Source organism: Palaemon carinicauda, chromosome 18 (assembly GCF_036898095.1).
Source record: "Palaemon carinicauda isolate YSFRI2023 chromosome 18, ASM3689809v2, whole genome shotgun sequence".
Classification (NCBI taxonomy): Eukaryota; Metazoa; Arthropoda; class Malacostraca; order Decapoda; family Palaemonidae; genus Palaemon; species Palaemon carinicauda.
Genome location: NC_090742.1, coordinates 108,290,787 through 108,300,786, shown reverse-complemented (window position 1 = coordinate 108,300,786; position 10,000 = coordinate 108,290,787). Strand labels below are relative to the sequence as shown.

Sequence of the window (10,000 nt, the reverse complement as noted above, 5' to 3'; positions counted from 1 at the left end):
CCGTTGGGAAACCCCACAAAGTCAGGACTTTGTTGGCTACTAGACGATCCAAAGACAACTCGGTACTCACTATCTGAGATGTCTTGCTCAGACTGTTGGCGAGCACATTCCTCTTGCCTGGAATGAAGCGAGCTGATAGTGGAATCGAGTGGACTTCGGTCCATCTCAGTATCTCTACTGCAAGATGGGATAGCTGCTGTGAAAAGGTACCTCCCTGCTTGTTGATGTAAGCCACTACCGTGTTGTCGCTCATCACCACCACGGAGTGACTCGCCAGGTACTGTTGGAACTGCTGAAGTGCCAGATACACAGCCTTCATTTCTATCAGGTTTATGTGGAGGCACTTTTCTGATTCTGACCATAGGCCTGAGGTCCTGTGGTTCAGAACATGGGCCCCCCCCCCACCCTTATTTTGAGGCGTCCGAAAACAAAATCAAATCCGGGGGGAGGACAAGAAGATCCACTCCCTTTTGTAGGTTTTCCTCTGTCAACCACCACTGGAGATCCATCCGTTCCGCAGGACCCATTGGGACCAAGATGTCCGGGGAATCGTGTCCTTGATTCCACCGGGACTTGAGTCGCCATTGCAGGGATCTCATCCTGAGGCGACCATTTGGAATTAGACGGGCCAGAGAAGAAAGGTGACCAAGGAGACGTAACCACGATTGGGCTGGGAGTTCTTCTCGTCTGAGGAAAGGAACAGCGACCCTCCTCAGCCTTGCTATGCTGTCGTCTGATGGGAAGGCTTTGTGGAGATTGGTGTCTATAACCATGCCTAGATATACCAGTCGTTGAGTTGGAAGCAGAGAAGACTTCTCGAGATTTACCATGATCCCTGGATCTTGGCAAAGTCCCAGAAGCTTGTCTCGGTGTCGAAGAAGGGTCGACTCCGAGTGTGGCAGGATCAGCCAGTCGTCCAGATAGCGGAGGAGACGGATGCCGAACCTGTGTGCCCACGAAGAAATCAGTGTGAACACCCTAGTGAAAACCTGTGGTGCTGTGGAGAGACCGAAACACAGCACCTTGAACTGGTAGATCTTGTTGTCTAGGCTGAATCTTAAGTACTTCCTTGAAGACGGATGGACTGGGATCTGGAAGTACGCGTCCTTCAGGTCCAGTGTACACATGAAGTCTTGTGCTCTCACCGCAAGTCTGACCGTGTCAGTGTCCGTCATCGATCTCTCAGGGCTGAGAGATCGATGACTGGTCTCCAGCCTCCAGACACTTTTACAAGAAAGTGTCGACTGAAGAAGCCTGGGGAACCGTCGACGACCTCCTGGAGAGCGCCCTTCTTTAACATGGTCTGGACTTCTGCCCATAGGGCTTGGCCCCTTGCCAATCCCATGGCAAAGGAGCTCAACGACACTGGATCCGCTGTCAGGGGAGGTAGAGATGTTAAGAACGGGACGCGATATCCCTGACCGATTACGGAAATCGTCCAGGAATCGGCCCCGAGTTGCTGCCACCTGTCTGCGCAACTTTGAAGGCATCTCCCCACTGGTGGACATGCAGGGGGACTGCCAATCCTAGCGTTTGCAGCCTCGGCCGCTCCCTCTAGGATTCTTTCCTCCCCTGGAGGACTTTTTGCCTTTCCTGTCTTTAACAGGAAAGGGCTTCGACACCGTTGCCTTCGCTGCCACAGCCGGTTTCGTTGTCTTGGGCGGGCGAGGTTGTTGAAGTGCTGGAGGTTTATAAGGCTTAAATGTAAGAGCCCTATGAAGGAGGGAGTCCTGGTTGGACTTCCTCCACCTCTCGGCTGCCTGCTCCAAGTCTTTAGGCTCGAACAGGTTCTTCCCTAGAAGGGAAGAATGTCTGAGCCTGCTGACCTCGACGGCTGGGACCTTCGCGTGGAACCTCTCTCCCACCGCATCACGAAGTTTCAGGATTGAGTTGGCCCACAAGTTCGAGACTTGGTGGGCCAGAAACTCAATGGTGCGTGTGCCCGAGAGGAGGAAGGTCTCCAAGGCCTTCCTGGTGCTCTCTTTAGGCAAATCTTCGGATCGCAACAGGATGCCAAGAGATCCCAGCCAGATGTCAAGCCACGAAGTAGCCTGCATGGCACACTTCGCGACTTTCTCCTGGCTTATGATCTCAGTCGCCGAGAAAGTCACTTGCCGGCTGGAGTCTCTCAAGAAGGACTCCCTTGGTAAGCTCTTACACAGAGTGGTGCAGGGGAAGAGCTAAACAAGCCTCCTCCAAGATCTCGAATTATCTCCTCTGTTGGACGTGAGGAGGCGGGAGGAGTTTGTTGCCAGCCGTGGAACGGCCGGAGGAGGCGAGCTTGGAGAGCTGGCCCTCGACCTTATCCCTGGCACTCTTCACCCCTTGAGACCAGGGCAAAGCTGCACTGGCCTTAGCGGGTTTCTGGGTGCCAAAGACTCGGTCCAGGACCGTGTCCTTGCCCTCGCGAGGAGGAATCTCAGGATCGGGAATCTTGTTGAGATGCCTCATCAGGGTCAGGACTTGCCAGAAGGCATGCTCTGACTCATGTGGCTCACCTCCTGGTGATCTGGCAGCAAAGTCTCCCGTCCCCATAGGCTCTTCTTGGGGGGACACGTGGACGTTCTCCGCGGGTCTAGTAGGTTCTGGACGGATCCTTGAGGATGACTTTGGGACAGTCTTAGAATACTTGGGTTCCCTCCTGGGAGGAATACAGGACTCCAACAACGACGTCTGAGGGCTCTTCTCTGCTCCCACCTGGGACGATTCTCCAGCGCGAGGTGGGGTTTCTTCCATTGGTGCGATGGGAGAACGCCTCACCTCGTCAGACTCCCCTGAGGACGGAAAATGCTCGTCCACGGGAGAGAGAAAACATCGGGGGGGGGGGGGGGGAGAGGGAGCCTTCCTCAAGGATGTCCGAGGGGCCAGCTTGACCCTCGGAGAAGTTACAACGGTTTCTACTCCTCTCTTTCTCTTCAGTGGGGTCGGAGCCGCCATAGTTCTGAGCCCCATCTCAGCGAAGGCAGGTTTGACAGCCTGCACGACAGCTCTGATGAGGGATCCAAACCATGGCTGCTTACTGACAGCAGTGCTGTCAGAGACTCCCTCTGAAGGGAAGGGGATCGGGTGATCCTTCGGAGTAGACACAACTGCTGGACCTGCCTGGAAGGAAAGGTAAGAAGAGGAAGGTTGGTTCCTGGACCCATCTGGAGATTTCCCTCCCTCCTGCGAGCGCGCTGGTCTGCGCTTACGGGGGGGGGGGGGAACGTGAGGATGACCTGGCAGCTCTCGTTCCTGTAGGCTCTCGCGGTGGCTCTCGCGGTGGCTCACGCGGTGGCTCGCGCTGCGCCTCCCGATCGCGCGATGGAATCCTACTATGATCACGCTCGGCTGATCGGTCGTGCGCGCAAGCGCAGGGATGACGGCGAGGGCGCGCGGGCGAGTGTTGGCGCGCAGGAGAGCGCTGGCGCGCTGGCGAGCGATGGCGCGTAGGCGAGCGATGGCGCACAGGCGAGCGATGGAGTGCAGGCGAGCGATGGCGCGCAGGCGAGCGATGGCGCGCAGGCGAGCGATGGCGTGCAGGCGAGCGATGGCGCGCAGGCGAACGATGGCGCGTAGGGCATGTAGGTGAGCGACTGCGCGCGCGCAAGAGAGGGTGCGCGCGGGCGCATAGGGGATCTCCGAGATGGCAAGAGGGCGCGTGGGTGCGCTGGCAAGCGGTGGCGCGCAGGCGAAGGAGCGTGCGGGCACTCAGGAGATCGATGGCGCGCAGAAGAGTGATCTGAAGAATCAGGAAGCGTAGGCGGGGGTGCAAGCGATTGCACGCGTGAAGGAGATAGTTCGCGAGCGTGTGGGTTACCAGGATCTCGGCGACCTCTAGGCGAGCGCCCACGGGCAGGGGTGTTCCCCTTAGCGCGTGGGCGAGCAGGAGGGCGCACAACAGGGTCTGGTGTCTGTGCGCGATGGCGCGTAGGCGATGGCTGACAAGCGGCGAGGTCCTATGGCGCGTAGACGAGCACTGAAGAGAAGGAGAAGCTGGTTCTTCCTTCTTGCGCCCAGATTCGGAGATCGTGGGCGCGCAGGCGAACGATGGCGTGCAGGCAAACGCTGGCGCGCAGGTGAAGAGCGCTGGCGAGCAGGAGATCGTGGGCGCGCGGGGCGCACATCAGGATGAGGGCACGCTGTTGTACGCTGGCGAGGAGAAGACCGCTGGCGAACAGGAGAGCGCTGGCGCGCAGGTGAGCGCTGGCGAGCAGGAGAGCGCTGGAGAGCAGGAGAGCGATGGTGAAAAGTCTCAGCTGCAGGAGGCCTCTGGGGCGTTGTCTCCGAGGATGAAGTTCTGCGTAGAGAGGGCTTCACCGCAGGCGAGCGCGCGCGCGCGCGCGAGAGAGAGAGAGAGAGAGCGAGAGAGAGCGAGAGAGAGAGAGAGAGAGAGAGAGAGAGAGAGAGAGAGAGAGAGAGAGAGAGAGAAGTTCCCCTCAAAGGAGGAACATCAAGTTGAAGGTTGACAGCGAATGCTACGTCGTAACGAGGGCAGCTCATGAGCTACCACATGGAACACAGGATAACGAACAGAGCGGCCGTAGCACTAGGCCTTGTGTTCTACGTCGCTGCTACCTGTGAAAAAAGGAAGTTGTTATCAATTACAATTCATGCTCCGTTGCACAAAATACACTTCGGGGAATAAGACACCTTCCTTGTAAGATAATTCCTCGAAAGGGAGCTGAACTGTTATACACTTTAATTCAGTAATGAAACTAACACACGGCAGTGTTGAGAACCTGCCGACCAACAGTCACAGGTTAGGGCGGCAATGACAATCCCTTACGGCGGAGGCATTCGGATAAGTTGTCAACAGCAATTAAAGTTACAAGTATCTAACAACGTATATTTCCATTTATACATATATAAACTCATATATATGTAAGATAAATGAAAACACAAGAAAAACAAAAAATAAAACAGAAAAACAATCAAGGCAAGTCTTTGCGGGAGAGAAAGGCAGCATGTCCGTCCTCTACTGGGCCATAAATTAAAGTGGTTACTCCGCCGAGAGGTGTGAGTGAGTGGGGTAGCCAGTCTACCCCACGCCCCCCTCGCTAACTAGCAGATGGGGTAGTTTCCTCACTAAAATTATCATGGCTCGTCTTTCAGCTGCAACAAAAGTATACCCTATAAATAGCAGAGGGTTTGTATCTACGCCAGAACAACTAGAAGTTTCATGTCAATACGGTATATATATGCCCCCAGGAATACATAAGCAGCAGAAGAGATCCAGCCTGTCCCTTTGAAAGAGCCAAAGTTCATCCTCTCTCCTTTCAAACATGATCAACGATTTCTATCCAACATATATTGTGTGTAATGTGCTCAAACGTTGACGAATCCATTAAATGACATTTCAAGTGTATTGTGGTAATGTATGTACTTGTATATTTTTGTAACTAGGCCGAGTTTAGAATAAAGTGACGAGTATTTATTTTAGCTTAACAGATCAGTTACCTCATGTGACCCAAAAAGACGTAAGTTTAACTCCATTTCGTGTTTAAACATTAGTGTTCAGTGTTAACAATTTTAATTCATCAAAATTAAATATTTTTATAAATCAATTTCTAGTGAAACAAGTGATTGCATAATTTTCATAAAGAAATAATTTTCTTGTCTAAGTCTAATGTTTTGTTCAGATTTAATACTTCAAGTAATTTGATTTTGGTGTTAATCCTTTTTGGTATTATTGTTGTAACTTTTTAAAGAATATATCCCTTTTGTAAAGTGTGTATTTTTCTCATCACCCATATTTCTTAACTGTGCTTGCTCGTAACCCCTGACTGGAACCAAAGCAAGAGGCTGTTTATTAATAGTTCTTATAAAATAATCACCCAATTTTGTTTTGAGTGCACATAAGAGACTGTTGAATATCCAGTGTTTTTATATATTGCTATCTGGATTTGCATAATTTTCTCAGAGCTCAGGTATTAATTTTAAAGTATAACAGGTTTATGTAAAAATAAAAAAGCGAGTTAGGAGCTCAGGAGTTTATGTGATTCTCCAGCTGTAATATATATATATATATATATATATATATATATATATATATATATATATATATATATATATATATATATATGTATGTATGTATGTATGTATGTATGTATATATATATATATATATATATATATATATATATATATATATATATATATATATATATATATATATATATATATATATATATATATATAATGTATGTATATATATATATATATATATATATATATATATATATATATATATATATATGTATATATATATATACATATATATATATATATATATATATATATATATATATATATATATGAAAAATTTTAAGTAATTTTTATTTTTCCTAACATACTTACCGAGAATTACCTCTTCGGAGGGTCCTTGATCCTCTCTCAAACTCGACCAAGATTTCCCGCGCTACCCCCCTATCTCGCTCCCGATAGTTACTACCCCCGCCGCCAGGATAATTCCTTCGGCCCGGATTAGGGCAGGTAACTGCTTTTCCCGGGTCAGGACATCATTAAGTCCTCCGTTAAGCCCGACTTGGCAATGGAAGAATGGCACTCGGGGACGGAAGGGAGGGCCATTACTCAGAGGTAATTCTCGGTAAGTATGTTAGGAAAAATAAAAATTACTTAAAATTTTTCATTTGTTCCGACACGAATACTTTACCTCGAATAACCTCTTCGGAGACTTACACTTTAGGAGGCAGGAGAGCCATTCTGCCACTTGGTTAGGCACATGGTGCCCGGAGGGCTACGTAATGCGGGGGTACAGAGAGCGGATAGGGGGTAGCAGTGGAAAACTTACGCTTATAATTTAAGGCTTACCTCTTGACATGTTCTCTACTGAATCTTCTCCTGAAGAAGTAGGGATGAGTCTATTCACTTGTTGGGGACGTCTTCCAGCCTGCCACTACACAGCTTGGAGGGCGGCGATGACTGTCCCAATGGAGAATCCATCCAAAGACTTTCTTGAGTAGTCTTTGAGGTAGTGGGCCGTGAAGGTCGACTGGTGTGACCAAGTGCCGGCCTGCAGGATCTGGCCCACTGCCATATTTCTCTCAAAGGCCAAGGACGTGCTCAGGCCTCTGATGTCATGGGGACGGGGAGTGCCTGGTACCGCCACCTTGTCTTCTTCATAAGCCCTAGTGATGACTTGTCTCAGCCAGAAGGAAATAGTGTTCTTGGACACTTGCTTCTTATTAACGCCTGAAGAGACGAAGAGGTTCTTGGCACCTGGACGGAGATGGGCCGTCCTTTCCAGGTACTTCCTGATCGTCCTGACCGGGCATAACTTCAGGTCGTCCGTATTACCTGGCTTGGGAATGGCCGGAACAGAGAAACCTTCGAACCTCGGGTCCCAGACTGCTGGGTTCTGAGTTTTAGCTACAAAGGAGGGTACGAACTTGAAAGATACCTCCTTCCACCCTTTGGAGTGTGCCACGTCGTAGGAGAGACCGTGGATCTCACCTACTCTCTTAGCCGAAGCTAAGGCTAGCAAGAAGACTGTCTTGAGGGTGAGATCTTTGTCCCCGATATCTCTGAGCGGTTCAAAGGGAGGAAGACACAACATTTTCAGGACCTTGGCCAGGTCCCATCTAGGCACTCTCCTGGCTTGGGGAGGGCAGGATTGTTCGAAACTTCTAATCAGCATCCCTATGTGTCTTGATGTCCCTAGGTCGATGCCTTTCAGGAGAAAGACTTGGCCTAAGGCTGCTCGCACTCCTTTAATAGCTGGGATTGACATTCCTATTTTATCCCTAAGATACACCAGAAAATCAGCTATGTCAGGGACCGAGGCTTCGAGAGGTCTTATTTGTTTTGTCGCGCACCATTTCGTAAAGGCGGCCCACTTCGCCTGGTAGACTACGGTAGAGGATTTTCTTAGATATAGGGACATCCTCTTAGCTGTGGAGGAGGAGAACCCCTCCTTCCTCAGGAGTCGCTCGATAGTCTCCAGGCGTGAAGGCGAAGAGAGAGAGGGTTGTCGTGGAACCTGAGGAAGTGCGGTTGACTCAGTAGATCTGACCTGGGGGGCAGAGGCCATGGCGGATGGCTTGCCAGGTCTTTCAGATCCGCGAACCACTCTCTCTCCGGCCACCAGGGCGCTACCAAAGTCATCTTTAGGTTTTGGGCGGTTCTTACTCTGTTGAGCACTTGTCTTAGCAGCGTGAAGGGGGGAAAGGCATAAACGTCCAGGTTGTCCCACCTGTGCTGGAAGGCGTCTTCTAGGGCTGCTCCTTCGTCTGGTACCGGGGAGCAATAAACCGGTAACTTGGCGTTGAGCTTTGTTGCGAATAGGTCTATCACCGGGGAGCCCCAGCGTTGAAGGATGAGTCTGGCTACCGCTGGTTGTAGGGACCATTCCGTCCCTACTATCTGACCTACCCTGCTGAGGCCGTCGGCTAGCACGTTCTTTTTCCCGGGGATGAACCTTGCTAGCAGTGTTACCTGGTGTTCGTCCGCCCCGTGCAAGATGTCTACAGTGAGGTCGCACAGTTCCTTCGACTTCATGCCCCCTTGTTTCTTGATGTAGGCTACCACCGTGGCGTTGTCGCACATTAGGGCCACGGTGTTTCCCTTCAACCGACTTGCAAAGTGCAGACATGCCTTTTGTACTGCTTTTAGCTCTAGGACGTTGATGTGGTGATACTTTTCGGTCTCTGACCAGGTCCCGCTTGCTGTTTCCTCCCGCAGGTGGGCTCCCCACCCTAGGCTGGAGGCGTCCGTGAACAGGAGAAACTCGGGAGGACAGGACCCGAGGGGCATCCCCTTGAGGGAGTTCGACCGGCATCTCCACCATTTCAAGGCTGTTTCCGTGTGAGGAAGGACTGGGATCGATGTTTTCTGAGAGCCTGTCTGGGACCATAGAGCCTTGAGGTTCCATTGTACGGGTCTGAGTCGTAACTTCCCTTGGGGGACTAGCTTCTCTAATGAGACCAGATGGCCTATCAGCCTCTGCCAGTCTTTCGCTTTCCTGGGAAGCCCCGACAGGAACGGCTGAATGATCTTGACGAGGTTCTGTATCCTGTCTTCCGAGGGGAAGGCCTTCCCCTGCACGGTGTCCAACGTCATCCCCAAGTACCCCATTTTGTTGGACGGCGTTAGGTTCGATTTCTCCAGGTTGATAATGACTCCCAGACTCCTGCAGAAACGGAGGAGGTCCTTTCCTTGTTCTTCCAAGAGGGCCTTTGAACTGGAAAGGAGCAACCAGTCGTCCAGGTACCTGATGAGGCGGATACCTCGTTCGTGAGCCCATACTGAGACTGTCGCGAAGACCCTCGTGAACACCTGAGGGGCCGTCGACAGTCCGAAGCAGAGGGTCCGGAACTGCAGGATCTGGGAGCCCCATTTTACCCGGAGGAACTTCCGACTCGACGGGTGGACTGGAATTTGGAAGTACGCATCCTTGAGGTCGACCGTCATCATAAAATCTTTCTCCCTCAAGGACATCAGGACGGATTTTGGGGTGTCCATCTTGAAGTCCGTCTTCTTGACGAACCTGTTGAGGGCCGACAGGTCTATCACCGGTCTCAACCCCCCCGTTGCTTTCTCCACCAGGAACAGGCGGCTGTAGAAGCCTGGCCCTGGGAGAAGGACTTCTTCCATGGCTCCCTTTTCCAACATGGAGGAAACTTCTTTTTGTAGGGTAGCCCTTTTCAACGGGTCCCTGGGAGCTAACCATTCTGTTTGGGTGGCTGGGATCAGAGGGGGTGAGTCCGCTATGAAGGGGATCCTGTAGCCTTCTTTCAGGACGGACACCGTCCAAGCATCCGCCCCATACGTTTTCCATGCTTGCCAATGGGGTCTGAGGCATCCCCCAACCCGAGGCTTGGGCGGGAGTAGGGGGCCTCTCCCTCTACCTTCTCCTAGAGGGGCGGCCTGATCTGCCCCTCTTCGAGGCGGAGTAACCCGACCTGAAGGAGTTGGCAGAAGTTGTAGTTCCCCTGCGGGAGGGCTGAGGAGATGATGACCAGGAAGAGGAGTGGGCGTCCCTCCTTGAAGAGCTGGGAACA

At 51.4% G+C, this 10,000-nt stretch overlaps 1 protein-coding gene across 1 annotated transcript in view; it reads right to left on the bottom strand.

Moving 5' to 3' along the window:
* LOC137657943 (delta-1-pyrroline-5-carboxylate dehydrogenase, mitochondrial-like) overlaps nucleotides 1–10,000 on the bottom strand; it is a 194,130-nt gene that overhangs the window by 172,136 nt on the left and 11,994 nt on the right. The gene's annotated exons all lie outside the window — the stretch shown is intronic.